The sequence below is a fragment of the Gorilla gorilla genome, chromosome 2 (assembly GCF_029281585.2).
Source record: "Gorilla gorilla gorilla isolate KB3781 chromosome 2, NHGRI_mGorGor1-v2.1_pri, whole genome shotgun sequence".
Taxonomy (NCBI): domain Eukaryota; kingdom Metazoa; phylum Chordata; class Mammalia; order Primates; family Hominidae; genus Gorilla; species Gorilla gorilla.
In genome coordinates, this window is record NC_086017.1 from 23096287 (window position 1) to 23110512 (window position 14226).

Genomic DNA, 14226 nt, shown 5'->3' on the forward strand with positions numbered 1-14226 from the left:
TGTACTTGCAGAAGCAAGACGTTTCCCCGGCCGTCCCTTCCCAGTTGCAACCAGAAGGTGGCCCTGAAGCCTCCATGGTTCTATTTGCTGAGCTGCCAAGGCTCAGTGGCCCAACCCACCACTCACACTTGCGGTGGGGAACTGACAATCTGTGAGGGAAGCCCCGCCTCTGCTCGGCGTTGAGATCTGCAGCAATTTGTTTTACCCCTTGGAGCCTACCTTTCCTCAGCCAAAATATTTTCCATTTGTTGATTATTTTCTTAATCTTTGTAATTTTCATACCCCAAGTTTCTTTGAGGCTAAACTCACTTTTCTATCTCCTTGACTTGAGCTGGCTTATTTCTATAGTTCCATTTTCTAGCAAATGCATTTAAGGCTATAAATTTACCTCTGGGTGAAGCTTTAGCTACATCTTATATATTTTTTAAGCTGTTATTTACATGCGGGTGGCATTGCCTTTGTTACACCAGCTTCACTGACACTTGGTGTTCCATGTTTATGTTTGTTGCTATCCCTCCGTCCCCAGGAGAGGAGGAGACTGCATAGAGAGACCTCAGACCCTCCAGGGTCCTCAGGCCTCCTTCGGTGTCCCACCTTGGGTGTCCCAAGGGCAGGGCCCAGAATGGTAGTGGGGCTGTGTAGTGGAAGCCTCAAGTTCCCCAAGGACTGTTATACGAGGATGAGATCATACACACACCACCCTAAATGAAAGCTCAACACAACTTTAAAATTGTCCCTCGTTTCTAAGACACGTCCTGTTCTCAAGATTAATGTTATCTTTATAAATCTTATCATCACCTGTTGAAGAACACCATTAGATACCATCCTATTTGTACATGTACAAATCATTTATCATTTTGGTTTATAAATTGAAAATGTACCAACATCTTCGCCACTCTAATCTAATATCTCCTCATTTTATAATACCTGAGGAGCTTCCCAAAAAGGGATCCATGTAGCCCAGGCTTCTCATGACCTTATGGGAGACCTGACCCTGCAGTTGCACACGGGTCTCCGCCAGTGTTTGGGGCTGGAGGGAAGGTAACTCTAAACCCTGGTGCCTGTCAGTGAGGATCATGGCTGATGGACAGAGCTGCAGGGGTTGGGGAAGGAGCAGCCAGGCTCCCTTTCTATGCTCAATGCCCATGTGGAGCCCCCAGACACCCCTTCCAGCTGTTCCCGATTGAAGATGACCCCACATCTCCATCTCTGCACTACCTCCTTGCTCCCTGAGGCAGGTCACCTTGCCACTCAGCAGACAGAGCATCCAATCTGTACCAGGCCTGGGTGACACCAGACACCATAAGGGGAGGAGGCCTCAGCCCTGCCTTTCAGGAGCTTCCAGGTTTGGCCAGGGCAGAAGATGACAACAGGCCGACAAGGTGCTGTTCGAGCCTCCAGGCAGGAGCACTGCACCCGAGGCCTAGGCAGGGCCCTGTCCTCCTGGAATTGCCATTCCCCAGGCTCTGAGGCAAGCAGAGAGATCCTCAGGGCATAGGTGGTGAACAACAACAGTGGCCTGCCTGGCCCACTCCCTGCTCCTTCCGGCCAGGATCCCTGGACTCCTCCTTAGGCAGTAGGAGTGGGAGCAGGGAGCCTCTCGGGCCTGTCCTCTCCCTCTGCCTCACTCATCTGCCTTGCTTTTCATTCCTGGGACTCGGGGGTGTTCCAGCGACAGCCAGCTCCCCGGAGCTGGAGGTTATAGGGGAGTCTGCCACCAGCAGTGGGGCCAAGTCCACCCTCCTTCCTGGCTCCCAAACGAGGGAGGAACAATGCCTGTTCCCACCAGAGAAGGGAGGCCTCTTCCTCAAAGAGCCTCAGCCAGCCACTCCTTTAGTAAATGTGGCCGAGCATCGACTGTGGCCAGGCTCTGGGCCCATGCTCTTTAAGAGTTCTCACATGGAGACAGAGAATGAGCAAGGGGAATGAGCAGGCACAGGCCAGGGCCATCCCACAGGGCCCCACACACAAGCCCTGTGGCCTGGTCCTCCAGCCTCCCTGCTCTGACCCCCGCATGCAGTGAGTTAATTGGTTTCCCACATGCCTCTGGACTGGACTCGGGGCTCTTGGGCACCCAGGGTTCTCTCCCAGTCTCACCACATGGCCCCGGACATAGGAACACTGATGAGCAGAGGGCAGATGAGACACAGAGGGACAGGGTGGATTGCTTTCACTCGGCTGGCGCTACCAAGACGTCAGAGCAATTAAAGGCCGTCCAGTTCCGCTGCAGTCTCTCATCTAAATTCCCACGATGTGCAATAAAAGAATCAGAGCCTCTAGAGTCCTTGAAGCACCGTGTCATGGATGCTGTGGTTGCTGCCTAGATTTCCCCCTTGAAGGTGAGGCCCTCACCTCGCACCAGCTCAGCAAAGACCGTCTCAGGAAATTGCCCTGTGCTGACGGAATCTTCAAGGTTACATTCCCCTTCCCAGGGCAGCCCCCAACTAGTGACTGGTCCATGCAGGAGGACAACAGCCTGGCCCCCTTGCCTCAGTTTGGGCAACTCTGCAGGGTCATCCTAGCTCCAGAGCTCCCGTGGGATTAGCCAAACCTCTGTAGGATTCACACTGTGGCCCAGCCTCTCCCTCTGCCAGTCCTGCCTCTTCTTTCCCTTGCTGGTGCTGGCCCCTGAGCTCTCCCCAGGAAACCTCCTGTGCGCAAACCTCCCTCTCAGAATGTTTCCCTGGGAGGTGACCCAGGACATGCTCCTTCCCTTCCCTTCCTCTCCCATCTTGACACCAGTCCTTTGATTTCGTTAGGATTTATAGGATGTGCATGCTAGTCTGTAACTCTAGTTAAGGTCTCCCAGCTTTGTATACAGATACGTTCTGCCACCTGAAAAAACTGATAACCGGCATTTCCAGTGTGATAAATTCGAGGCCAAGTAATTTAAATTCAATTGCAGAAAGGAAGATGTGAGTGTGCACTCCAAAAAAATAAAGGTTACAAAAATATGGAGGAGGAAACAGAGAAAGGGGAAGTATACTATGTAAAATCATTTGTGAATTTTCCTATTATTATTCACATCCAGCTTCTTGGTAAGATCATCAATCTTTTTAATATTGTCCTTTTCATAAGAAATTCATTTTTTTCCATAAAAACCTTCCCCTGAGCACTCTCTGACTCACTATTATAATTTGGGCTGGCTACTTCCTGGGCCTGCTACGCAGCTATTATCAGGGATTTCTTGGCATTACACTTCTGGATTGAGTCCACTCTTTCTTGGATCCTGTGTATTGTCTTTCTTGGGTTCATTTTCTACTTTGCAGAGTATATCCTCAGGCAATTCTGCCAGACACAGCCTATGGGTAGGTCTCTGAGTCCTTGTGTGTCTGAAAGTATTTACTTTGCCCTCAGATTTGATTGGTAGTTTGGCTGGGTATAGAATTCCGGGTTACAAATCAGTTTCCTCAGACCATGGAAGGGTTTGCTCCATTTTCTTCCATTACCTAGTGCCGCTGATGTCATTCTGATTCTTGTTCCTTTAGAGAATAAATTCTCTTAAGAGGGTATTGTCCCTGATCAGAACATTTGAAAATCTGGTGGGGGATGTTTCTGGTCATGAGAATGACTGACAATGCTCTGACATTCAATGGGCAGGGCCCTGAGATACAGCACACAGGGAGTGTCATCCAGTACAAACTATCCCACTCACATCACCAAAAAGCAAAGCAAAGCGGAAGGACTTACACTATTAGATTTCAACACTTATTATAAAGCAAGAGTAATCAAAACAATGGGTACCAGTGTCAAGAGAGACACATAAATTGACAAACTAGAAGAGAGTCTCAAAGTAGACCCACACATATGTGGGCAATCAATTTTTGACAAAGATGCCAAAGCCACTCAATGAGTGAAAGGATAGTCTTTCAACAAGTGTTGCCTGAGACAACTGCTGGGATAATATGCAAAAGAATGAACCTCTGCCTCCATTTCAGAGTATCTACAAAATTAACCGGGACTAGATCACAGAACCCATGTAAGAGCTAAATAGGTACAACTTCTAGAAAAGCTCTTAATGGCCTTGAATTTGGCAAATATTTCTTAAATGTGACGCCAAAAGCATGAACTCTAAGTGAAGAAAAAATCAGCAAATTGGACTTCACTGCAATAAAAAAAAAAAAAGCTTGGTCTTCAAAAGAAACTGTTAAGAAAATGAAAAGGTAAGTCACAGTCTGGGAGGAAATATTTGCAGACTCGATATCCAGCAGAGGACTTGTGTGTAGGATATATAAAGAACTTTTACAACTCAATAAAAACAAGAAAAAACACCCAATTAAAAATGGGCATACGTTTTAAACAGACATTTCACCAAAGATATATAAATGCCAAATAAGCAAATTAAAAGAAGCTCAATATCATCAGTCATTAGGGAAATGCAAATTAAAACCCCAGGGATTTAGAGATGACACCAACAGCAAAGCAACAAAGGAAAAGGAGATAAACTGGGAAACAGCAACGTTGAAAGCTTCTACGCTTTGAAGGACTTCAGTAAAGAAAGTGACAGAAGAGAAAAAACCCACAGAAGAGAAAATGTTTGCTGTTCACATGTCTGATTAAAGACATGTATCTAGCATACATAAATAAATTTTACAACTCAATAATAAAAAAGGCAAATAACTCAATTTAAAAATGGGAAAGGATCTGAATAGACATTACAACAAAGAGGATGTCATAAGCACAAGGAAAGATACTCAACATTATTAGCCATCAGAAAAAAATGCAAATCAAAAGTTTGACACACCACTTAACTGCTTATACCCACCGGGTGCAACCCACTAGGTTGGCTGGACTAAAAACTACTAGCACAAGCCCGGGCGCGGTGGCTCACGCCTATAATCCCACCACTTTGGGAGGCCGAGGCGGGTGGATCACGAGGTCAGGGGTTCAAGACCAGCCTGACCAACATGGTGAAACCCCGTCTCTACTAAAAATACAAAAAAATTAGCTGGGCGTGGTGGCGGGCGCCTGTAATCTCAGCTACTCAGGAGGCTGAGGCAGGAGAATTGCTTGAACCCGGGAGGCGGAGGTTGCAGTGAGCCGAAATGGCACCACTGCACTCTAGCCTGGGCGACAGAGCAAGACTCTGTCTCAAATAACAAAACAAAACAAAACAAAACAAAACAAAAACTACTAGCACTAACAGGTGTTGCTGAGGAGGGAGAAAGATTGGAGTCCTCATACACCACTGTTGGGAATGTAAAACGGTGCAGCTGCTTTGGAAAATTGCCTGGCAGTTCCTCAAACATGTAAACATTTAAACCACACAACCCAGCAACTCCACTCCTAGGTATATGCCCAAGAGGATAGAAAACATTATGACTCTTGGAAACGCCATGCTGAGTACAAGAAGCCAGTCACAAAGGACCACACATTGTCTGATTCCTTTCCAGTGAAATGTCCAGAACAGGCCAATATATAGAGGCAGAAAGTAGATTAGTGGTTGCCCACAACTTAGGGGTGGGAGTGGAGGGTGAAGATTTCCTTATGGGGTAATGAAAATGGCCTGAAATTGACTGTGGTCAGGGTTGCACACGTCTACGAACACTCTAAAGGCCATGGAGTGGCACACTTTAAGATGGTGAGTTATTTGACATATTTACTATATCTCAGTAGAACTGTTAGGAAAAAAACACACTGGGATACCACCGCACACCAACTAGAGTGGCTGAAAGTAAGAATACTGGTCATTCTTTTAGTGTTCCCGTGAGGGCTCAACCTGGAGCAGGGCGATGGGGTGCAGTGAGGGTAGGTAATTGGCTTCCCCACGCTCAGCATGAAGCCCCCCGCCACAGGAGCCTGTACTGGGTCAGAGCTCTAGATGCACCTGTCCAGGGAAGCCTCGCCAGCCTCTCACCTAGGCTGTAACCTCCAGCCAAGGGCTTAGCCCAGAGAAGCCACAGATCACTGGGTCCTTGTTGAAGGAATAAATGTGTGAATCAGTGCCACAGGCACGGTAGAGACATGGCTCTCAGTCCCATAACTGAACTTGACCCCAGGACAAAGGTTGCAAATGGTGCAGCCGGCATCCCAGCCCAAGACAGGCAGCGTTTAACATAATGAGTATCCGCTGCCACCATTTTAAGGGCAGGAGATTTCAGACAAAGAATCTAGCCTTGGGATTCTCTGGGACAGGCCCTGCCTGGCTGCAGTTGTCTCCAGGTGAATGGTGGCCACCTTCCCTGAGTCCTTCCCTTCACCGGTCTCACAGGAGCATCAGTTTTCCCACCCCTAGTTCCCAGAGGCCTGCCAGCCCTGATGCTGGGGGCTTGGGAACCGTCCTAGGACTCACGCAGTTCACCCTTCCTTGCCGTTGCGAGAGTGGGGGCTGGAGGCTTTCTGAGGCACAGACCCAGCTCAGTGACTCTTCTGCCCTGCTCTGTTGGCCAAAGCAAGTCGAGAATCTAGCCAGGCATACGACAGGGGCTCCGTAAGTGACACTGTCACCTCTTGCAGCTGTCCCCCACTCCCTAGCCTGGCTTGAAGCCAGAAAGATGGAGGTGGGGGGAAGGGGTGCACCCTCAGAACACCCAGCCTGCTTAGCTCCTTGGAGGCGGCAGCAGGAACCCACCTCCCTGCTGTGGCTGTCCCACCTGGCCACCATCAGATGTCCTCTGCTATTGATCAAGTTGGGTGCTTATGTGGTCATGTTTACCAACCCCTGGAGGGCACTGGGCCATGGAACCCTTACCCTATGTTGACTGAAGAAAAGATCAAGCTTTTAGAAAATCAAAGTCAATTTTTTTTTTTTTTTGAGACGAAGTCTCACTCTTCTTGCCCAGACTGGAGTGCAATGTCGTGATCTCGGCTCAATGCAACCTCTGCCTCCCGGGTTCAAGCGATTCTTCTGCCTCAGCCTCCTGAGTAGCTGGGACTACAGGCATGCGCCACCACACCCGGCTAATTTTGTATTTTTAGTAGAGACGGAGTTTCTCCATGTTGGTCAGGCTGGTCTGGAACTCCTGACCTCCGGTGATCAGCCGGCCTAGGCCTCCCAAAGTGCTAGGATTACAGGCGTGAGCCACCGCGCCCGGCCGAAAGTCAGTTTTATGTAGAAGCTTGACTCAGGACTATAGAATGAGGCCTGTAGCCAGGAGCAGCCCTTTAGAGAGGCTCTATCAGGCCGTTCCTGCACAGCATTTCAACCATGGCTTATATACAGGTGGTGGAGGATTAACGTGTGCAAATCCACATTAAACTTGTTCAGAAGTTACATTACAGCAGAGTCGCACCTAGGTTTGGGTGTGGAAGTGCATGTGCTTAGCAGAAGCACTAAACCCAGCAGACATTATCTTAATATATGGGAAAAGGCAAGGACTGGGGTTATTTCACTTCTAAAAAATAGTGACTCCGGTCAGAGATGTGGGAGCCTTGTGATCTAGCCTGCTTTGCCTTCAAAACATCTTTCTGGAGAGCTACACTTTATGCTGACAAGCCAAAATGAGCAAACATGGCTTCTTAGGTTTGTTACTTTGTCTCACAAGTTCCCTCTTTTGCTCATAATCAACTATTAGTTGCATTTACAAGACAAACACTGATTGTCTTATGTAGCCAGGAAGACTCTTGCCTAGGAAGGCAGGGAAGCTTCAGTGGTAGTTGTATCGGGCTCAGCATGCATACTTGGCTATTTTGCAAAAAACACACTTCAGATTGCATCTACTTTTAACTAGCATGATCTGGGGTTTTTTTGTTGTTGTTGTTGTTCTTTGTGACATTGCCTTTTCCTGTACCTAACACAATACCTCAACAGGAGGACTATTACAAGGATATTACAGATTATAGGTAGCAATACATATTTAATAGCATTAAAGTGAGTTACAGATTGTAAAACCCACGATAACCATTTAACAAAACTGGAACATACATTTGAATAGTTTTTTTTTTAAACGATTGTAATATTTTTCCCCTTTTGGTACTCATATTTAGTATAGTCTTTTTAAGAAAAACAATTTTGGACTAGAGCTGATTGCAAGTGTTTTTGTTTTTGTTTTTGAGACAGGATCTCACTCTGCCACCCAGGCTGGAGTACAGTGGCATCATCATCACGGCTCGCTGCAGGCTCAACCTCCGGGGCTCAAGCGATCCTCCCACCTGAGCCCCCTGAGTAGCTAAGACTACAGGCTCACATCATCACACCTGGATAATTTTTTAATTTTTTTTAGACACCAGGTCTCACTATGTTGTCCAGGCTGGTCTTGAATTCCTGAACTCAAGCAATCCTCCCACCTCAGCCTCCCAAAGTGTTGGGATTATAGGCGTGAGACACTGCACTCACCCTGCAAATGTTTTTACAGAATAATTTATAACAATAACTGTGGATAATAAAACTTAGAATAGCCTTGGTTAAAATCTGATGAAAGTTTTTAATTGACAAGGAAATTTAGTTATTTCTATTTCACACAGCATTTTATGATAACAACCAGAATTATGACTGATGGTGTCACATCAGGGCCATTAGATGTTTATAAATTTTATATAATCTTTGGAACATTTATATTAACAACATATCCACACAAATATAACTTACAAACAATTTAATATAACAATCAAAATTATTACTGATAACATTAGATTTTTATGAATTTATATTATTTTTGGAACATTTATATCAATAACATACCCATAAATGTAACTGAAAAAAGATCTAGTATCATTTATCATTTGACAATGCCTCCCATACAATTTACCAAACAATTTAAATCATTTAGTATCGGCACAGGATGAGAGATATATTTTGCGGGAGTTTCCAGGGACACACTGGAAAATCCCATCTTTGGCCATTTTAATGTTAAATCTCCTTTAGCAAAGTCCTCCCATCCAAGGAGACACTTGCCAGTGTAAGCTCCGTGTGTGTTATACACAAAGCCTGCTGGAGTGCTGACTGGAGGTTGGTTGTTCAGTGACCCTGTTGTTTCAGTTTTGGATGATTTATTTTCCATTGTGAGAGCTCAGCAAAGCAGGACTGCTACTGAGAAACGTAGTGGGGAGATGAGCTGCTTTCGCTGGGCACAGTGGCTCACCGCTGTAATCCCAGCACTTTGGGAGGCTGAGGTAGGAAGATCACTTGAGCCCAGGAGTTCAGGGCCAGCCTGGGTAATATAGTGAGACCCCGTCTCTACAAAAAATAAATAAATAAATAATAGCTGAGCATGATGGTGTGCACCTATAGTCCCAGCTACTCAGGAGGCTGAGGAGAGAGGATTGCTTGAGCCCAAAAGGTGGAGGCCACAGTAAGCTGAGACTGTGCCTCTGCACTCCAGCCTGGGAGACCCTTCTCAAAAGAAAATGTGCTGTCTTGGCTGAGCGTGGTGGCTCATGCCTGTAATCCCAGCACTTTGGGAGGCTGAGGTGGGCGGATGGCTTGAAGTTAGGAGTTCAAGACCAGCCTGGCCAACACGGTGAAACCTTGCCTCTACTAAAAATACAAAAAAAAAAAAAAAAAAAAATTAGCGTGGCGTGGTGGTGGGCACCTGTAATCCCAGCTACTCAGGAGGCTGAGGCAAGAGAATTACATGAACCACTGCACACCAGCATGGGCAACAGAGCGAGACTCTGTCTCAAAAAAAAAAAAAAAAAAAAGAAAAAGAAAAAGAAAAAGAAAAGAAAAGAAAAGAAAATGTGCTGTTCTGAGCACAGCCAATGGCTGTCTTACGTATCTCAGTTTCTCCCTCGGGTTACCTAAAGCAATCGTGGAGGCTCAGAGTACGGGGTGACTAACCCTCCTGTGTGCATCTCCAGATGAGCCACTTGTTAATTACTTCTGACAAATAATTTCCTGTGGGACTGCTGCACATCATAAGGATCGTACCTCCAACACTTCCAGAGATCTCTGGTCACCTGGACATGCCAAGTCAGAATCTGTCTGAAGGAGCGGGTGTCCCTTGTCTTCAGAGCTGACGCAGGTCAAACCCTCAGAGATTTATAATAGTGTCTGTCATGCTGAAACCTTGTTTACAGAGGCAAATTGAAAAGGAAGCCCTGGCATAACCCAACCAGTGAGACAGCCTCACCTATCTGTTTCTTCCTAATATCTTTTAACTAGGAGAATTCCCTTTCTGGAGAAATGAAAAGTCTCGAGGAAGAACTTACCCCACATCAATAAGCAAGGACAATAAGTTGGAAAAAAACGTCAGGACCATCAGCTAAATGGAAGGTCTGAGACTCAGGAGAGACTCATCCAGTTGTCTGCAACCATGGCGGAAGCAGAGACGCTCACAGGGCCTGTGCTGGTACCAGGGTGCTGCATGCCCACAGTGTTCCAGATGACCATGGGCAGTCTAGTCTGAGTCCCTTTGTGGTCACCATGATTGTCAACTAAAGAAAGAAAAAATCAGGCTTTCAAAGAATTAAAGTCAGTTTTATGTGGGAGCCTTAGTGAGGACTGTAGACCGAGGCCTGTAGCCAGGAACAGCCTTTTAGAGAGGCTCCGCCGTCAGGCCGTTCCTGCACGGCATTTCAGCCCATGGCTCATATACAGAAGGTGGAGGGTTAATGTGCGCAAATCCACATTAAACTTGTTCAGAAGTTACAGCAGAATCACACCTAGGTTTGAGTGTGGGAGTGCATTTAGGGATCACAGAGGCATAAGCACCAACCCCATCAGACGTTATCTTATGTGTGGGAAAAGGCAAGGACTGGGGTCACTTCACTTATAAGGAATACAGCGGCTCAGGCGAGAGATGTGGAGAGCTGCATGCTCTGTCCTACTTTGTCTTCAAGGCATCTTTCTGGAGAGCTGCACACAGTCACAGGGTGAGGGATTCACACAGAAATGAGCAAATGTGGTCTCTTAGGTTTGCTGCTTTGCCTGACACCCACCAGTGGCAAGTAGCAGGCTGCCTGGCTAAGACAGATGCTGTGTGCTCGGTAAATCGAGTCTCGCTGTAGAACACAGAGCCACGATGCTGTGAGGGGCATGGGCTGAAGGGAAAAGCCCCAAAGGTGAGAGCCGGGGACCTCTCATCCCGGAACAATGACTGCCTGCCAAATTCCTGGTAGGTGCTAGCCATCTCCCCCTAACCCAGCACAGGGGCCCCTCCCAACAAACAGGGGTGCGGGATGGTAGGGCGCACTCTGCAAATGAGGAAGTGGAGCCTGTGAGGGGAGTCATTTGCCCAAGATCACTCAGTGCATTAGGGGCAGGACGGGGTTGTGACCTTGAGTTCTAGGCCCTGAGTGCGTGGCTTCCCTGGCCCTGCACCCCTTCCAATGGCTTATGGATTATTCCACTGTAATGGGCCGGCTGCTCTCATGCCCATCATAGAGGACAGCCGCAAGAAAGGGGCATGGCCCAGCCAGCAGTGCCCTTCATCACGGGTCATCCACGTTCTGTCCTCCACGCTTCCTGAATTTTTTTGCCTTGCTCACATCATGTGCCCCCACACCTTTGCATTTTTATACATGCTGTTCCCTCTTTCAGATACCCCTTCCCCACACTCCGCAGATTGGCAAACTCCTAATCATCCTACAAGACCCAGTTCAACTGGCACCTCCCTCCAGCAGCCCCAAGTCCTCCAGCCACTGGGGTTGGGAGGCTCCTTTTAGCTCTCAAAGCTCTTCACCCTGCAGGGCTTTTTTGGTTTGTTTTTTTTGTTGTTGTTGTTGTTTGTTTGTTTTTGAGATGGAGTTTCACTCTTGTTGCCCAGGCTGGAGTGCAATGGTGTGATCTTGGCTCACTGCAAGCTCCACCTCCTGGGTTCAAGCGATTCTCCTGCCTCAGCCTCCTGAGTAGCTGGGATTACAGGCATGTGCCACCACACCTGGCTAATTTTGTATTTTTAGTAGAGACGGGGTTTCTCCATGTTGGTCAAGCTGGTCTCAAACATCCAGCCTCAGGTGATCCGCCCACCTTCCAAAGTGCTAGGATTGCAGATGTGAGCCACCGCACCTGGCCCACCCTGCTGTTTTTAAAAGATGGTCTTCACCAGTTTGATGGGGATGTGGGAAAATAAAAACTAACTCTCAGACATTGCTGGGTGATAAATGGCACAACCTCCTCACAGAGCAACTGGAGAATCTTGACGTGGATTTCAAATGCACACACCCTTTGACCCAACAGTTCCAATTTTAAGAACGTATTCCACAGATATGCTCACTCACATGCTCAGCGGAATCCAGGAAAGCCCCTTCTGCAGAGCCTCTGCAGCCCCACGTGAGGTTGGGGAGGCTCTCTGTGGACTGATGAGGGCGACCCTTGGGATAAAGTGACAAAAGCCCGGCACAGGACAGTGGCTGTGGGATGTCCCCAGGAGTGCAGAAGTCTGAAGCAATGTGCAGCATCATGAGCCTGAATACGTACAGGCTATTTCCAAGATACACCCTAGGTAATGTTAAACGGGTGCCTCTGGGCTTTTTATACCTCCTCATATATATTTCACCTTTTCACAAAATAATGGTAGCCTGAGGTAGGAAGGAGACTGAGTCTATAACCTTTCATAAAGTTCAGGTACTGTTTTCCATGCACAGGTATCACCTTTTCTTTTTCTTTTTCTTTTTTTCTTTTTTTTTTTTTTTTTTGAGATGGAGTCTCGCTCTGTCACCCCGGCTGGAGTGCAGTGGCATGATCTTGGCTCACTGCAACCTCCGCCTCCTGGGTTCAAGCGATTCTCCTGCCTCAGCCTCCCAAGTAGCTGGGACTACAGGCGCGTGCCACCATGCCCAGCTAATTTTTCTATTTTTAGTAGAGATGGGGTTTCACTGCGTTGGCCAGGATTGTCTCCATCTCTTGATCTCGTGATCCGCCTGCCTCGGCCTCCCAAAATGCTGGGATTACAGGTGTGAGCCACCGCGCCCGGCCCCACATACCAGCTTTTCAAAATGTAACCATAATGATAAACTGAAAGGGAACGATGATCGTGGGGTGTGATACTCTCTATGCTTATCTCCCTCTCATTTCAACCTGGATTCTGAGAGCAGGGACCCTGTCTGATTAATCCCTGCACCCTCAGCTCCCATACCCTGTCACCAAGAAGAGCCCAGGAAACATCTGACGAATGGGGAATGCATGATTGAGAAGCCTGTAATATTACCAGGCTGGGGTGGTCCCTGCCTTCCTCATTCAGAACTGAATCAGTAAAGGTGTTCTTCCCACAAGCCTGAGGCAGGAAGGAAGCCCATGCAGGGCTCCCCAAGGCTCCCAAGCACCCAGAACACACACTGGCAGGAAACAGAGGCCAGATGGCAATGGAGGACTCTCCCCTTCCCCCGCACGCTCTCATCTCCAACTTCCTTTCTTGTCTCCACTCTTTCTGCTTATCTGCCTCTTCATTGAGGAAGTGTCGGGCACAGGAGGGCTGGGCTGCTGGAAAGAGTCAGAACTAGGAAAACTGCACAGCCACCACTGTGCTGATGAGCCCTGGGCAGCTCTCCTCATCCATTCGAGCTTCCCAGTCCTCATCTGTGGACAGGCAGTTTAACCCCCCCTTGCCAGGTGGCTCTGAGGATGAAATAAGATCACCTGTGGAAACACATGGAAAGTAACTGGCACATGGCAGGTGCATGTATTGTCACTCCTGCCTGATCCCTGGCTCTGAGATTTATCAGAATCCACAAAGATCGAGTTGGAATGTAGACATGTTAAACAATAAATATGATTAGAAAACTGTACATCTGCATGTTAAAAATGTAAAAGTAACCACTAGAAAAATATAGATAGAAGGTATAATTTCCAAACCACTAGAGGAAAAACAAAATAGAACCAAGACAGTTTGATCAATTTAAGAGTGAAAGAAAACAAAATCATAATTAACTGAAAATATAAAGGAAGATGGCTGAATAAGTCCCAACAGATCAACAACTACAATAAATGTCAATGTTTTCAACTCACCTATTAAGAGGCAGAGAGTCTCAGATAGGCTTTTGATGAAGTCCAGCTTCTATGTGTTGATGAGTAAGGTAAAAGCATCACAAGAGCTCCCTGGGGTTGAAGTTCCTGCCTGCCAACTTCTCTGCACTCCTCCTTACCTCTCCCATCCTGATGCTCCTAGCCTTAAATCCTCAGAGCTAACGAGCTGGGCCCCTTGCTCTCTGGGGAGCTGAGGAGCACCCTGTGGTCACTCCAGATAGAGTGGGCTGGTTGTCGCAGTCACTTGTCCTTCACCTCCTTTCTGCAAATCAGGAAGGATGCTCATTCCTGAATTGAATCACATTGCAGGACGAGGTAACTGGCTACAAGTTGCTGGAGACCCTAGGGCAGCTGCACACAGCCCTCTTGGAGGATTACAGATC